An 18,547-nucleotide genomic window follows, 5' to 3' on the forward strand; every position below is an offset into this window, starting at 1 on the left:
ATATCCATTTTTATTTTTTATTTGTAATTATTATTATTTATTTATATTATTTTTAAAGTAGTGTACGGGTTCATATCGAATCTCTAAAGATGTTATTTTCAAAAATATTTATTTTAACAACAGTACGTCTCGTCAGCTTGTGCGATTTGCAAAATATTATGCAATTCGGCGCTCGCATAAATTCTTCCGGTGTCCTTAAAAACATCCCGCTGCAGAAACAGACTTAAGCCTCGTGTCTCTTGTACACGAGATAATTCCAGGATCGAGTAATTTATACCGGCCATAATTAATCGCTGCAATTTGTTTCGGTCGCCGCAGCGTCTCGCAACTTCGTTATTACTTCACGGGTGTCATAATGAATTTCCAAGATCACGCCCACTTCCGCATGCTCCCGGCATCTCCTCGCGCAACTTATCTAACACAAAGATAAGCGGCAGTCGCTCGCGGGGCCCAGCGGGGAGCGCGTTGTTACTGCTCACAGATCCCCCTCAGTCATTACGAACTTTACGATCAACATCAATTTCAAGCTTTGACAGAGCGCGCGTGAGCCCAACTTTTGTCCCGATTGTTTTTTTTTTTCGTTTCCCTTGTATTTTTTGTGACATCAGCATAAAAAATGCTCTTAAAAACTTCCGGACTCGTGTCGTTTGAAAGTTTTCGCTCTTGGTGCGAAATACAAGCGATGCGATGTGGATCTACTTATAAATATGGAGGTTTGCGAACAAATATTTCAATTTTTACGCAAGAGATATGTTATCATGTATAATGCACAACATTTATTAATTAAATAATAGAAAAAAATTTCTGCTATAGCCAATTTATTTTAAAATAGAAGAAAAGCAAAATTATACTCTCTTATTATTAAATCTTTATTTAAATTTTTGCAGAAGCCACAGTCATCAAAATTTTCGGAATAATTTATAATAATAATTAAGAAAAATATTAAATTAAGTCTCTCTCGCATTTTCGTCAATTTAAAATAATTTTCTTTCGATTATATCAAAATGTTTTCGAATATAAAAGAATCCATTAGCGTGCTAATAAAATCACAAGAGGTTGAAATCTTAATTCTGTTCTATACGTTCCCACCCCGAGTCGGATAGCTTCCTTCACCAAGCATATTCCTCTTTTTCCTCCTTTCACCGCATAAAAGGGCATCCGCCGGACTTTTTTTCTCATATTTCCTCGGCAAAGTGTCCCAACCCTCGTTCGTCGACATTCATCCAGCCCCATACCGGCTATCTTAAACTCTCGACGATGCTCACCCCCGTGTCAAGTCGTTCCTCTTTCCACTATTACTCGTTTTCCATCAAGAAGCGCAACTTCTTAAGTTTTTCCCTTTTTTCTTTATTGGACATCTCAAAGAACCATCGCTTCTTCTCGCTTAACGCACGTGCCCGCGAATAAAAGTATATCAATCGCTTAATATAATTATATAATTATACATTAAATCGTCTCATTCAAGTAATTAACAATTAATCATATGCATCTAGTTCTTATATTTTTTCAACTCTTCTTTTTCATTTGTTGTGAATGTAGCGAGTGTGGGTGGCAATTTTAATTTGAAAAAAGTAATTGCGGCATATATTTTAAACTTGCATTCGAAAAATAAAATCGTTTAGATAAAATTAAGATAAAAAGATAACGCGTAAATACGTAAAGAAAATATTTTTAGCCCCCGTCGTATTGTGACTAAAACTCGAATACTCTTCACTTATTTCATCGATTTTCGTTGCAATCTCACCGAATGCTTTCATGTAGTTTTAAACTCCCATTTTCAACAAAACATACCAATTCATTACCATTAGTGCCAGACAGTTTTTATCAATACTGACACTAATGGTTCGCGCATCACTCGCGTTGTTGGTTATTCTGTATAACCCATTGCTCATCGTGCGTTATCGCGATGATCGACTGCACATTAATGTTTAACCTGTATGAATGCATCCGCATTCGAGCCAAACAAACTCATCCCCCGCGTGATCTCACAGAAAACCTCTACATGACTGATATCAGTATGAAAAGAGAGATAGTTGTTCATATTTCTTGAATAATAGTATTCTCAACTTAAAAGCGTATTTTTTAAATACAATTCAGACAAAATAAAAATATATATATGAGAGACAATATAACATTTTGTCAAAATAGTAGAGATTATGTACACTCAAAAAAATGTCTTGCTGATATAGGTAGATTTCTAGGTGTCACAACAAAAATTTATCGCTATTTTTTGTATCTGTTAGAATATTGTCTGTTACATATAGAATTTATAGCAGCAATATTCTAATAATATCTTCTAGAAAATTTAGGTCCCATTGCCAAATGTTAATCACTGCATTGGATAAATATGAGTTTCGATACTACAGAACGATCTTTGTGAGAAATATAACTGCCAATTATAACTGCAGCATCGAAAAATTGAGAAAAATTGCACAAACTGCATTTAATGTAAAAAAAATAAAATCATATTTTTTAGCTAATTTTACAAAGGTGGAAAAATTGTAATTTGAGACCTAATTAAAAGATGTACCAAAGAAAAAATTGAAAATTTGCAAAAAAGATTATCTCCGACATTTCTGCTAAAAAAAAAAATCAACTTCAAATTGATTAGAAACTCTACTATTACGAGACATTTCTTATAAGACATATAAGCGCACTTACGATTTTATATTGATATTTAATTGAGTAATTTATTTCTGAAACATGTTATCAAACGAACGAACGTGAGAATTTTGTTTCCGATTTAATAGAAACTTTATCAAACGATATCTAGTATCGTGCAAAGTCGCTTAAAGCAGAATATAGTGAAACAGTTTACAAAGTTTGCTTATTCCTTGGATGTTCCGTTTCGTTCGTTCTTTGAAGAAAAATTCTAAAGAGGTCTGGCAGCGAAGAACCCATCAAGCGAATCGCGTATTCCTTTCGTGTTCGGCTTCGAAAGAAGGCTCTTTCTTATTAACGTCTGAAAAAAAATGAGTTCTCAGTAAAATCTGGCACGACGTTTAACAACGAGATGACGGCGGGAAAAGCACGATTTGGCGTGCCATGTCGACGAACATTTAAACACGCAATTTTTCCGATAGAACCCTTAACTCTTCCACTGTCAAACGCGAACAGTCCTTTCATCGTAGTCCTAATTTCATGTAAATAATTTTTATCGTTACCTCATATATTATCCTTGCATATAGATGGAAAAAAGTAAGAAATAATAATATAAAATAGCATAAAAATTTAAAACAATCAAAATATAATATCTTAATTTACAAACGCATAAAAAAAAATTAGACCACACCAAGATTTATACACTCTATATTTCAATTATTAAAATGCAGGCAATATTTGAAACATAAACGTAATTAAACTTAATTAATGTTAATTTAATGGATAAAAAATTAATTAATCTCTGCTCTTATTCATATTATTTTATCGCGCATGAAATACAGAATCCGTGCATCAATCGAAATAGAAATCACTCGCATACGTCATCTCGTGTTTCGCGAGACACATCGGGCCGCGTGATTTGATTCTGCTCGCGAATCATCGACGTCGAACCGCCAACAGGGAATTAACAATAGAGATCACGGATTTATCCCGGCGATCGGATAAGATTTCGCCATTTGGAAAGCGCGGTTATATTGCCAGTTGGAAATCACCGGCGGCAGAAAGGGATTGCTTAATCAAGCTGATTGATAGAACGAATCGCTTTGTAACCGACCCCGCCGCCGTGTTATTGGTACGATTCGACTAACAATGAGCCAAAATTGACAATGTCGCACCCTCGTGCACCTGCATTTCGATAATTACATCCGCTGGCGAAGCAGGCGGTGTAACGGGTGATGCGATAATTGCGTATTTTTTTTTATCCGGTAAAAATTCTCGATACACATTTCGTGTTCATACATTTATACATTTACACATATATATTTTACATATTTTCTTCGCAAAAATTTATAGCAACGGATGTTTAGATAACAAAAAATATTTTAGATCGTTGTAAAATCTACGAAATTTGAAAATTTTATAAGACACTATTATGAAATAAACATTTTCGATAATCGAGTACGTAATTCTGTTACAAAAGTGTGTGTTTTAACTTTTACAAAATATTTATTTTTTAAGTTAACTGTTTGATGTTAAATTTATTTAATTTTTCTCTGTCAGCTGTGTAATTCGTGATTCCGAGATAGATTAATTTATTCTTTGCCAACTTTATATTCCGAGATTTCTTTTATCATTCACCGCCTTCAAAGGAAGAAAGGAATATTAATTCCGCGTAAATGTTAACTAAGCATAATCGTCCTGCAAACGAAACCTAGGAACGAACGTTCTATTTCCATCTCTGTCCCGCTTCGACATAAAGAGATGAAAGTATCTACTTGACATACATACTTTTAATTCGAAGGAAACAAACGAGAACGAGCTTTTACAAGCTTCGACCTGCTGACTCTACGAGGTTTTTACTCGCGATTTATCCAACTACTATGACATAATCGCTAGTGCATTTACAAAGAAACATATTTTTCTACATAGAATCATATAATTACGTTTTTCCTTCAAAGCGTATAGAGTTCGAGTGATTACAAAGTGAAGTTACGTAAAACAGAATACACCGATATAAGTATATGTAAGGACACAATATCTTCATAACAATAAACAACTCATATAAAACCTATAAATAAAAAAATTTTAGATTGACTTTTACTTTAAATTTTTTTTAAAATTTGTTTTTAAGAGAAATTTAAAAAACTAATCAACTCAATAAATTAATAGTGAATTAATAGTGAAAAATGAATTAATTCTCACTATTAACGATCCGTAACCGTATCAAAGTGACGGATACGTATCGAAATAAATTTTCATTTTTCGAGAGAAATAAAATTATGTCGACATGTCGAAAAGCTCACAACAAAAAAGCCAATGGCTTTCGGGAGGACTTTGATATATTCGAGTTTCAATTTAACATGTCTTTTTTAAATTTTACAACGCATCTAAATATTATGATGCATATATTTTCTCATTATTACGCGAATTGGTTTGTCCATCAAAAATATCCTATTATTCCGGCGATCGGAAAGTTTTCGAGTCTCTTAAGTGCAGAACAATCGCAAGCGATCCGGCGCGGGATCAAAAATGCTCGCTTCCGGAATGATTACTTCCACAGTTAACGCATTAAAGCGCCGGGATGCTTTTAGGAGGACGAAGGAGGAGCACCCTGGGAAGCCCATCAACGTCGTCGAGAGCAAATCCTTGTATAATGGAACGATCTAACCGGGGCCATCGATCGTCCGAGGGTTGCGCTTCTCGCCTCTCCACGGCGTGTAACACCGCATCCGCACCCGCACCCGTACCCAGCACCACCACCACAGACGTGCGGTTTCAATTTTGCCGTCGCTCTGACCATTCACGCATCCCCTCGGACGTAGAGGATATTATATCTTCGACCGCCGGCCGTCTCTCGCTTACGAGAACGTCTCACGCACTTATAGTAACGCGCCCCCGTAACTTTGATGGACGCGTTCCAGTATGTTGTAACGCTACCACGTTATTAATGGTCCGGGTATCACGTTCGAAATGTAATTTCGCGAGATTTATACCAAGTATTTTGTTTGACGATAAGCGTATTTGCTAGGCAGGGTGATAATTTCTGTAGGATATCGAAATACGATCTTTCCCTTAACGACATTTAACGAGAATTACTTTGATGGACATGCGAGCAAATGTGTTGTAACACGATGTGTTAATAATTTTTTTCTATCAAAATTTATATAACGATAATCTTTAATAGACGCGATGCAACATGTTGTAACTCGATGTTATTAATGGCCTCGGTAATACGTTCCTGTATATAATTTTATGAAATTTATGCGCAATATTTAATAACAAGCACATTTAATGGAATATAATACTTTTTGCAACAAACTATAAAACAATTTTCTCTCTGATACAATTTTTTTAATTGCATGCATTAAACATATACAGAGATATATAGTTTTATTTTTTATATTTTTTCCATTTAAACTAAAATCTGATTATAAAGTATATAATCTCTTGACACTAAAAATAAAAGGGTTTCGACGCATTAAATTTTATTGATGCTACATCAATTTATATAGATGATCTGCTACGAGTTGTATCGTGTACATGAGCGAAGGATTTCCAATTTTGTGTCGGTAGCAGGAAAACCCTCTTACCATATCCCGAGATCCGCCGCGCATCCAACCCTTTCGATTATGAGAATGTATCGCTCGATTACGCAGGATCGTGTCAACGCGCGATAGCGAATTTACGTTGCGATCCCACAATCCTGTGTGGAAGGGTGACGGAAATCAGGCGATATTGCAAACTGCACTTGAGTGACGAAGGATCAGCTTGATCCTTTGATTGATAGCTATTCGCATCCGCATTGAGTCCTAGGATATATCGTGTATTTAAGTATCATCGCATCGATCAAAGATGAGGATCATGCAGATTCTCGCAAATACATTAGAAAACATCCTTCTCTAAAAAAAATTATACATTAAAATATATATATAATTTTTAATATAATTATATATATATGTATTTATTTAAATAATTTCGATCATTCCATGTTTTATCTAAAATAACATTATTCACTCCGAAATATATGTTACGTAGTAAATCAATTTCACGAAGAAAGTGCTTTACGAGGTTCAATGAGATGTGCTTGAAGGGAATCAACCATAGTGAGATCGATGTGACATAAATTTGATCTTATCTGAATATACGTGCATGATTACCACCGATAAGCGGTATCAAGAAAGACTCCTGACTGGCTTAATCTCGTGATTATCAGCGACGCTTACATCGCATTCGCATTTATTACTTTACAGATGTTATTTACAAATTTTTTTATCTTCTTCCTCATTTAAAATATTACGATTAACATCAACTATCGTCATCTCGTAAATATTTCATATATCTTAAATATTTTTATTTCTTACTCGTATAATACGTAATATGCTTTTTAATTCGAATGAAAAAGATTAAATAAGATTCTAAAGAAAATAATTTTTGATAACCCAATTTTTCAGCATTTTTCAGCATTTTTACGTTAATATATACACGATAATTCAAAATCAGGAACAATCTTAATTGTAGATTGCTCTCTTCTGACAAAAACTCGATGACGACTATCGACATGACGTCAGCTTTCATCAAAGTACGCATCGTAACATTGTATCAACAATCGGATGGTTTGAACGGTTTCTTTGGATAGAGAAAGCGAATTCAAGGGCGTCCTCGAAACTTCCCGCAGAGATTCGCGTTCTCTCTTTTCGAGTGTCTACCCGCGCTCTCTCCCTTAGGCTACAGCTTTGTTCCATCGTATTTCAAAGCAAGCTCTCATTTTATGCGCGCCTATGCAAATCTCGATAACGCCCGATCGGATCGTTCTGAAGGAATAAAAAAAAGCACTCGTGTCAAAAGCATCGTCGTTGGATGCGCAAGAAATCTGCGAAAAAAAGCATAAATGTTATTGTATCCGCGATGTGTCCGCATAGCTGGCGATTAAAATCTTTTTCTCATAGTTTACGATTATTCTTCTCTATGATAACGATATCTGTCACGTATAGCTTCACACAAAAGAAGCGTGGTTTTCTTTGAGAGATATATTTCAAGTAAAAACCTTACGTAGTAGATATTTAAATAAACACACACACACATTCGAATGTATTCTGAAAATATAAAAGATAGTTAAAAGAAGCGTAAAAAAATAAAAATTTAAGAGCGTAGAAACGTATATTATATAATATACGAAAGACAAAAATTTTTTATTTACTAGTGTTCAAATTATTACAATTCTGATTATTCTGGATGATACCTCTTTGACATATTATTATAAGTGATAATGTACACTGTTAAAAAAATTGACTGAAACTTCAGACAAGGTGTCTGCAGCTTTTCTGAATTTTCAGGCAGAATACTGTCTTATTTCAGACACCCAGATCTAAAAATTCAGACATAAATGTGTTTGAATTTTTAGAAAATTGTTTATAGTGTAATATTCGGCAATCACATTCCAGATTGGAATTCTAGAAAGATCGCGAAACGCTACGAGATCCAGCATCGCCAGGAGCAACAACTTCAATTAAGCGATCCTCGGCGCGCATCCGAGGAAACTCGAAATCGACAACAGCGTGATAACACGAGATGCGGCGAGACTATTCTCCGCGCAACCACCAGACACGGAACCTGGCGGAAAAGCATTGATTCGACGGAAAAGGCATTATGCGGAGGTCCTGGGAAGCAATCGCGGGACGTGTCTCGAATTCACAATAAGCCGACGAAGCGCGCAGTCAAATAGCATATCCTGCGGAGAGATCGAAACCACCTGGATCTCGTTTAACTGGCTCTTCGCGCTCGGCTGGTCGTCCATTTTGGTTCTGCCCTATCTGTACCCGCGTGTACGGTCCTCGACTTCGGAAATTTCGCCACGTGACAGTATACGTACAATGCGCTCTTCCTCGCTAGATCCTTTCGAGAACGGTTGTAGAAGATATATTTTCAGAGATACCTGGGCACGTATCTGTTACTAAGATACTACATGTGAAATGTTATGTATACTTTATTCATGTTAAATTAACATGATTTCTCTTTTTACAGAAATATCTCTTTCTATCTTCCTAATCTCTACATCTAAATAAAAATAGAATATAAATGATTTCTCATTCTGAAAAGTAAAAAGAAAAGAAAGCGAACGTTACCGATATTCTTTGTATGTTATATAATATTTTGTTCTCTCAAAAATTATTCGAAAATTGCTGATTTAAAATTAATATTTTATATGTCACTACTTAACAGATACAGATACAAGTACAGATATTTATTATAAAAAATGCATACATACAGATGGAAGCGTAGCTTTTTCAAATATCTAAGGAAAAAAATATATATTATGTATGTATACATAAATATTATACATTTGCTGCTAGAAACGTTCGGTCTCTCTGCTTTTATTTCGATATCAAAGATTCGTCTCGTTGGTTCTCAAAATTCGCTTCCTCCGTTATCTCATTCTCAACTAGAGAGTAAAATCCCCCTTCCTACGAAAAAGAAACATTGCAAGAGAAACATCAATTCACCACCAGCCGAGTTCCAGATTATCGTAAAACTCGATCTACGGTAATCCATAATCGATAGATGATGAGCCCTTGTGCGTGATAACGGCGAGATTGTTCTCCGCGAATATCTCGTGAAATCTATCTACCGCGTTCTTTTCGATATCTGATATTTCTGCCAGTTTTCCAGGACGTCCAATATCCCTCTATACTTAATACTTTTATATTTCTCCTTTTTTCAGCGTTCAATTTCGCGTCAGTTTTTAAATTTTATCTCGCTAAAAAAAATAGCGCGAATGAAAATACATATATCTCAATATTAACCGTGTAAAACTCGATCATTTTTCTTTATATTTTCTAATATTATAATTATAATCTTTTCCGTGTATGCATCTAATTCCAATTTCACATCCGTGAAATGCTCATATCTTTGCTCGATCGCATAAACATAGATTCGCCTGTAAAGTACCGGGGATCTCTCCCATGTAGATTCTCCATCTCTACGATGAGCCCGTCCTGTCGCCGGTAGGTAGACAAGCGGTCCATCTTCCCGCCATCCTCTTTCATCAAATCCGGATCTATCCTGATGTTCGCTCGAGAGAGAGATTCCTGCTTCTTACAGAGATATCCGACTACCTCGCGAACTCCATGTCTCTCTCGATGTCCTCCAAATCCCCGAGTCCCGGGCGTTCTTCTCGCATCTCGAGAGCCTCTCGGCGCGCACATTTATGCAAATCTTAGTGACATCGATCAAGCATTCCGGTAGGGCAGGCAGCCCTGAAGAGTCTCGTTAGATGACGCGCAGGGGCCACCCGGCTTCGCCCATAATCGTAACGCCACCGCGTCGTGCATATTCGAGATAACGTGCAAAAAGTTGTATGTGCGGAAGATTCGACCACGTCGTGGAAAGCCCGCTTTTTCAACTTCCTCGGTTTGGATGTAGAAACTTTCTCGTGTGTACATAAACGCTGGCAAGATGCTCTTCATATATGTTAGCGGAATATTAAATGAATTGAGCACGATATATATATGGCGTCGTTCAAAATATATTTAATATTGAATCTTATCGTTTATTTACTCTCAAATAAACTTTTACTAATTAAATTTTCATCTACGAATCGTTATAAACTTTTTTTATTGAGAAAAAAGCGTCCAATTATTATTATTATTATTATTATTTAAGGAAAAACTGAATGCATAAAATGAACAAAAAAGTCCGTGAAGAAAATTTTTTTGAGGGTGTTATTCTATGAAACATGCGGCTATATAGCGCTTTTTACTCCGGGGTTATGCGCGGTCCTTTTAACGGTGCGCACAATCCCCCTGGGGTCGCGTCGCCGTTGACGTTTTCCCCTCCATTCGTCTCCTTATTATAATCTCTCGCCTCATTTGGAAACCTCATAAACCGAGATGAATCCGCGGCATGGCGCACGGGAGACTCGTAAAGCCCTAAAGCCACAATGGCCCGCGAAAGATCAAATGCTGCGCCCGAGGACGACATTGTCCTCGATCCGGGGAAAAATGGACGCGGCACCTAAATATCGAAATGGACTCGCTCGTGAAAAATGAGATTTTTATCGTTCGAAAGCGCTGAGAACGTAAAGTATTATGCGTCCAAAAAAATATTTGATTTGCGCGAAAGCGGCGAAATTAATTGGAATGTATTAAAATTGCTTGTGCCCAGACAAGAAAAATATTTACTGCGTAACGACAATAATGACAATTAAAAAAATTTAATTATATTACTTAATAATTATAGCAAAGAATTATAGAAAAATTGTTCTTTATTATATCCAGTCTAGACAAAGAATCTAGACGTTATCATCGATTGAATGAAACAGAGAGGCAAGCATTAATCAACACACTCGGAACTCGGTTTTCATAAAAGAAAAAAATTTCTGAATCACAGAGAGGGTGCCGAGTTCGCCGTACGCCGTTGTTACCACGATAAGAGCCGATAAGTACGGCGTTAACGGGGCTAGCAAGAAGAAGAATCACTCGGACGTGTTTGCACATCGATCATCTATTTTGTCGAGACGACCGTTCGACGAAAAACGAGCTTATCGGAAACGCAGTATACGTCGAGGGCTCTCTCACGTACGTTTCTTTCTTTTAATTTAGTTTTCAACCGATAATGTATCTCACCCAGGATCTTATCATTCCCCCTCTATCTCTCCCCGAGAGAGAAACTTGGCGCAGCAAAAAATGTATCGTGCAAAAACAAGATACTGCTTTAACACGCTTTGTCGGCTTTGGACTCGAATGATAAATGGCGTTATAATTGTTATAACGTTGTTAATAAGTAGAAATCAGATTAAACTCTAATTTTCATTACTATAAAATCAATCACAATCAAATATATAATTAATTAATAATTAAATAATTTCCATCGCCTATTTTCAATCTACGTAATGGGTAGATAATTATAGCATCGTGGAATTTTACGTTTTCACTGTAGACCTTTCCATGGCAATAATCGAATTTATAATTAACGACAATTTCAGCGATAATTTCGACGAATGCTGTTACGCAGTTGCGTTTTATCCGCAATGCGTATCAACGGACGAATAAAGAGAGAGGAACGGTGCATGTCCGCGGGGATGAAAAGGGAGACGGAATCTGCGCTGATCTGCCTCTATTTGATTACGGATGATCCGACCTGAGTCGGCGATCTGTGCGCGAAGTATTCAGGCCGTCCGTCTCGTCGAGTGGATTAGGAGAGAAAAATCCATGAAGTCGTGCTTTCAGCAACGAGATGTGGATCATTCCGGAAGATTAATACGGTTTACGGGCAGCAATCTTATAAAAAAGAAAGCTTCTTTTTATGCTCGTCATCTTAAATGGAATACGCTATAAATGCAGCGCGAAGCATACGCCTCGTAAAAATTAGTCTCTTCGTCCTTAGAGTCCTGATGCTAATACGTAATATAATTAACTAATATTAAAAAGCACAATAAATAACTATTACATTATAATTGAATTCTCAATTACGCAATTTAAAAAGTTTAATTTAATCAATCAAAATTAAGAAATCTTACTAAATTTAATCTCGTGTAATTTCAGATCATTATACTACGGAAATTAATTGCCAAGATAGCAAACATATGAATGTGGAAAAAATCTCGATAAACGATAATTTGCCGTCAAATTTTTTGCTAACAGAAAATCAATTTGAAATTTATGAAACAATATTTCATTAATAAAACAGATAACAGTAGCGGGACACGCTGCATTATCAATCATTAAAAGCAAATTGTTTCCGAAATTTTTGCGCGTCTATGTGTTAAATGTCCGGATAAATTACGAGATCTAATAAAAAGCATGAAATACAGACAAATACCCATGAGCACAATAAAATTTGATACTCGCTATATAGTGTTGCACACAAATATATATACACACGCGTATACACACATGACCACCTGAATACAGACATTACGGAGGCGCAATCTAATAATCGTTAAAGCTGTTTGTGCAACTGCACTTTGTTTTACGGTTTGATGGCTCATTCACTCGCGGTCGTCAGTGGCCATTCCCACAGATTAGTTGACCTTTACGCGTCGTATAAACTACCCCGAATCAGAGCCGATCAACCGAAGTTACTTCGCTATCAGTATTCCTAGTTGCGGAGTAAACACTCTCGCGTTGAATAGTTTGGGGATTGCCGTTTCAATCGCGCGAAGATTAAATGGGGGACGATCAATTAATCTCACATCAGAGTCAGCGAGACGAGAAGCGACAAAAATGCTATGGATGTAAAACTAAGAAAAAAAAATTCTAAATACATTTGTTTACACAGAAAAAAAAGAAATAAAGAGATATCCTTATTACATCATAAATAATTCCATAAGATTTCCCTTATACCATGTTTTATTAAGCTCGATATATTCTTGCAATATTTATAGTCTTTTTTTTTTTTTTTTTAATGAGGTCCTTTATTGCACGGTAAGACACAGAGTAACTTACCGAGAGTTTTTACACTTTTAACCATAAACTCGCGAAACATTTCATCAGCATGATCTCGGTGAGGTTTCAGAGCGAAGAGAGCAAAGTCTGGCGAATCGATATCGCGACTTCGTCGCGAGAAAACTTCTTCGCCAACTTTTCTCGATTTTTCTTTCAGCGCGAAGGGGGCGCAACATTTTTCCGCCACACATCACAAAGAGCGTAGTTAGCCGTTTGGAAAGGTGCTGGTCGGCGATCAACGTAAACTGGACGGGGGAGTTTAGCTACCACACACACACACACATACACTCGAAAGAAGGCGAAGGGGAAAAGACGGGGGGGGGGGGGGGAACCGCGCCGGGCTGGCGACCGCGATGAAAAGGGAAGAAGGCGAGAGGCAGACGCGCGAAATAAGTTTCTGTATTTCTAAAGCCGACCGTTTCTCGGCAAATACTGCCGCTCGCGCGTCTCTCGGCACACAATATTATCACGCTGAAGGGATCTAAACTATCACTGGCGGTGTCGCCGACCAATTCAGGTCGTTCCGACTTCATTCGCGGCGACGAAATGATTCTCGAAACGCGACCAAGCTCGGCCTGATCCTCGGGCCATCGGATTCAAAAATCCGTTTCTAGCTCGCGAGACGTTTCGCGATTCAAGAGTGAAAGAAACTTGGCGATTGCTTCGTTTAACGACGACGAATATGATAATGTTCCGTTTCTCTTTATTACATTAACGAATATGAATTTTTTGTCAAATTAAAAAATAATTTCTTCGAAATATTTTAAGGCTGCCTGAGACATATCGTGTATGCACGATACAGTCGTACAGCTTCCTTCCGTTGTGTCTCATCGGTCTTGCCGATGTTAAAATATTTGTCCAGGAGATAGCGCGAATTCACTTCGCAGTCTCGTTCAGTCTGTTACGACACGTTTTCCATAAAAGTTTCGATAGTCCCCATCTGGAACTCCGGCATCGATCGTAGAATATTGCTTCGTTGGGACGCTTTACGTGCTATGATAAAATATCGAAATGGTCGGGATACCAGCTGTCGCAAAGGGGGCACTTTCATCATATCAAATGAATACGCGCGTATCGCGCGATAAAGCTCCCGAAGCGCGTCGACGCACGTACAGAACGAATACGTAAAAAAAAAAAAAAAAACACGATCGTTTGTTATTTAATACGTATCATATGCATTTGTCACAATTTTCACGTGAAATTGTCATAGCGCACTCTCTGTCGAAGATAAGCGGTTTATAAAATTTTCCGGAGATAAATGTACCAAAATCATTGTCGAGATATATGTATTATTACAACTGTCACATCTAATCTCGTCATTACAATTGAAAATACTTTAGTCGCTTTAAACTCACATGTCAAAACACACATTCGAGAGATTTTATTGAACCCACATAGAATGACAATATTTTTTAAAATTATGAGTTATCCGACAAGATAATATCAAAGAAATATTAAAGCATGTGCATAACTGTATGCATACTAGAATTAACGCGTTCTATTATTCCATATGAAAACTGGGCCAGCCACGTGGTAATCCCAGTGCATAAGTCGCGCGATGATACGAGTGTACCTTGGATGAGAATTTTGTCGACCCTCGTTGCAGCGTGGCAGAATGAAATTAAATGATACGTTCGCGAGGCGGAACCCCGGGCGGATATACCTGATAATTCTATCGGCGGCCATCAGGGAATAAACTAATTTTCGGTATCCTTTGTTCCTCGTTCTAACCGCGCGCGCGACAAAGAGCCCTCCGGGCCTTTCCGCTCCCAATATATGTATAATGCCATCGGAATCTATCGGGGCACGGTCACCCTCTCGCTCATATTCTCTATCTCTGCCTCTTTCTGCGTTCATTTCCCTTTTCCCCCGCGCGAACCACCGTCCACGGCCAATATACGATTGGCCAGGCATCGATCACTATACGTGCCCGAACACGCGTAGCAAAATCGCTTTCGGCTGGGTTTCAAAGGAACATGACGGACTGAGGAAAATTTAGCAGCTGTAGCTACTAAAGTGCTTTGTTACTCTCTCTCTCTCTCTCCTTTAGCAATTTAGCAATGAGAATGTCGAATTCAACATTCTGTAATAAAAATGTACAGTGATCATTTTTCGGCACTCTTTAATTATCACCTTCGTAATCAAAACTATAGAAGATAAATAAATACTTTCTTTTTCCTGTAACGTTCTGAAACTTTGCAATTCTCAATCTCGTATAAACGCAGCGTCTCTTTCGCTGAATAAACATGCGTGTAATATATTTTCGATGACGGATATCCAACGAGTGAGTGCGCTAGGTAACTATGATTCGCTTCGGTAAATCATGTTTTCCACACATGACGGCTTGTTCTCCTCCTCTGTAAACTCAGTTACGAACGACGCTAATCGAATTAAATCAAGGGAGCTTTCAGGCTGACGAGAAAATTTAAGCGCGGATACAATTCCCCGCAATGCTTCGCAAAAATCCGCGGAAAGCGTCGTGCGCGTCGGATTAAGCGGAGGAGGTACAATCGTACAATGCGCAATTACTCAACATTCGCGCGGCAAAATTTCGTCGAGACACGAGCGTGATGAGATAAATTAAATTCGTCGGAAACGAAACGGTAAGCATAATGAAGCGCGGCAATAATGAGGGCATAAATTACGTTTATTTTGCTCGTGGAATTTCGTTTGCTAATAATAAAATCGGCAAGAAATTTTATGAACAAGTGGTATTAGTGATATTAAAAAGATAAAAATTCTTATCGTTTAATCTCTCCATAATTCAAAAAAATTTTGATTTTCCGCTCATCAAAATTTATAATAATAAATTAGAAAAAAAAACTTATAATATATCGGAAAAAAAATTATATCTCAATAAAGTGAAAGTAATATACAATAAAAACTAAGAGAGAAAAAGGATTATAAAGTTTTACAAATTCTTCGAAATAGATCTGTTACATCATCGCGCGATGTCTATTCCCTCCCTGATTTGACGGCAGATATAGAGCGGTAAAGAGAGATATTGGGCTAAAGCTAGAGGGTCGGTTTGAGCAGAGGTGGACCAAGAGCCCCGAGGATCAGGAAAAGAGAAACGTACTTCAGAAGAGACGATCGAGATCGAGACGGAAACACATCGAATGGGATCGTGATTGGATAGCGACAAAATAGAGTTGGATAGGATATACACACATGTATCGTACCGGGTACGGTATTGAGTCGACTATGGATGACCGGATGAGCCTCTGAAATTTATTCGATCAATTCTTAGCTCGCGGGAAGGTCGGGAGAACCACAAACGCGATGAAAAAGAGGGAGAGAGAGAGAGAAAGAGAGCGATGATTCCTTGGTACGATTAATAAATAATTTTTGAGAGATCAAAATTTTTATAATTCAAAATGCTTAAGTATGCTTAATGAAGAAGATGTGACATCTCAATTCTTAATTTTCCTCTTAAAAACCCCCTTCGATGTGTCAATATGCTTGCTAATCCAAATTGATCGACTCGAATTCATCATTAAAATTTAAATTGGAATTTATGTTTCGCTCTGTATATAATTACGGGCTATAGATTAGAGCTTGATAAATTAACGACATGGAAACAGCCGCGAGAGAATATTATTTAAAAAAAAAATCCACCTGCACTTTCTTTCTCATATATTTAAAGTGACGTTACGTTAAGAGCGCACGCACAAGTCGCATCGACGTGAAAGGAACTTTGCAAACCGCGAGCGATGTCGCACACGTGTATTACTGCTAATATTAAAGGGCACAAAACGTTGACTTCCCTGACAGTTCGTTCGTGAAAGTTTTTACGTCCGAGTAGAGAGAGAAAATGCGGAATGAGTGATGGACATCCCTCGCAGAAAAGAATTCGCGCCCGAATGTGCGTCGCATTCGTGTGATGCGCATGCTTCTTGTTGAACCAATCTGGAGGAAAATTCGAGCAATAAAGAACGCATTGATAATATATATATATATATATTGTTAAATACACAGTGAATTTCTCACCATCCCTTTTAAAGAACACGCTCTGCTAGATGAGTCTAAAAAATCACCTTAAAAAGTTGACAGCTATCATGGATCCATTTGTTCATACTGATCAGCGATGCGTGTAACGTGTTTCGGATAGATAAAAGAGCGAGAGAAATTTCTTGTGTAGGTAAAATCCTGCCCCATCCCCCGTGCAGGCACATCCGAATGAATCGGCACGCACTACGGTAGATTTCTGTAATATTAGAAATGAGACATCACACCCTTCCCGTATTTCCGTGGAGAAAGGACGAAAATGTTTCGCCGTTTTTAATAAAGAAGTTAAAAAGTGACAGATGTTGGAAAAATATCCTTTAATCTTTTTGCACTTTGTTTCTTAAAAGATAGAAGCAGAATAAAGGCAGACACTGAATTACATCCCCTTTAGACAGATGCATAAGTGAATTGTAACTTCTTACACAGATTTTCTGTTTAAAAAGTTTGAATTACTTTATATTATGTAGTTTGATTAATAATTAGTAAGATGTAACTCCCGTTAAAAATTTTTTTATATTTCGAAATAATTTGAAAATTATCAAATTGTGAATTCTGTTTGTCAGTTTCGATATAATAACACTAAGCAAAGATATCTTAATAAAGTTCAGCTTTTCAATGATAGCATTAGCTGTTAAAATTACTGATATTAATAAACGTAATAATTATAATTATAATTATAGTTCCATAAATAATAAATGTTTTACCTTGACCAACTTATTTAATTACACATAATATCATCAAATTTTAATAATTAATATACACACACCTTCACAGTCATTCAATACATATTTCAAATTTTAATCAATTTTTCATACTTTAGTATCGAATATTTGATATTTCAACAAAATTTGCCTTTTCACGAGAGCTGACAATTTACAATGTGCCTATGTAGCAACTGCACTTTTTATATAGAAACTGTTCGAAAAAAATATTAATGAAGCAAAACATGCACCGCTTCAGCGCGACATCGCATGACAATTTTTACGAATGCATAACGGTGCACTTTCCATACGAGTTGTGACAGGAAATCCATTTGTTTACACCGAGTCACGGTTATTAATACCGCGCGAGTCTCGTTATATCGTTCCATTTCGTTTTTCCCGGGCCATCACATATTTTCGCGAGTCGCACACTCTCGCGTTTTTTTTTTTTTTTTTTTTTTTTTTTTTTTTGGTCTAACCATTGAGAGAACGATTCTGTAAGATATGCTACTCGCGATAAATACACATTCACGCATGAATAGGACCTAGTCGCCTAGTCGCTAAACCGTGCCCCGAAAGAATATATTAAGACGCCCGTAAAGTCGGCCACGTTGTTACATATTTGATGACGCTAGAAGCGAGAGAATCTTGAAATCTTCGCGCTACTCTTCGCCTCGCAAAGGCTTTATTCATTAATAGCGACTCATAACACTTTATGTCTGTGTATGTTACGTGATTAAGATATATTTATATAAGATTAATGATTATACGACATGCATTTTTGAAGCATAATTG

At 37.0% G+C, this 18,547-nt stretch overlaps 1 protein-coding gene across 1 annotated transcript in view; it reads right to left on the reverse strand.

The window, feature by feature from the left end:
- The window catches only part of LOC115244269 (PDZ domain-containing protein 4), a 213,596-nt gene that overhangs the window by 107,664 nt on the left and 87,385 nt on the right, over nt 1–18,547 (reverse strand). The window lies entirely within an intron of this gene.

The sequence above is a fragment of the Formica exsecta genome, unplaced genomic scaffold (genome assembly GCF_003651465.1).
Source record: "Formica exsecta isolate Colony F162 unplaced genomic scaffold, ASM365146v1 scaffold80, whole genome shotgun sequence".
NCBI classification, from domain to species: Eukaryota; Metazoa; Arthropoda; class Insecta; order Hymenoptera; family Formicidae; genus Formica; species Formica exsecta.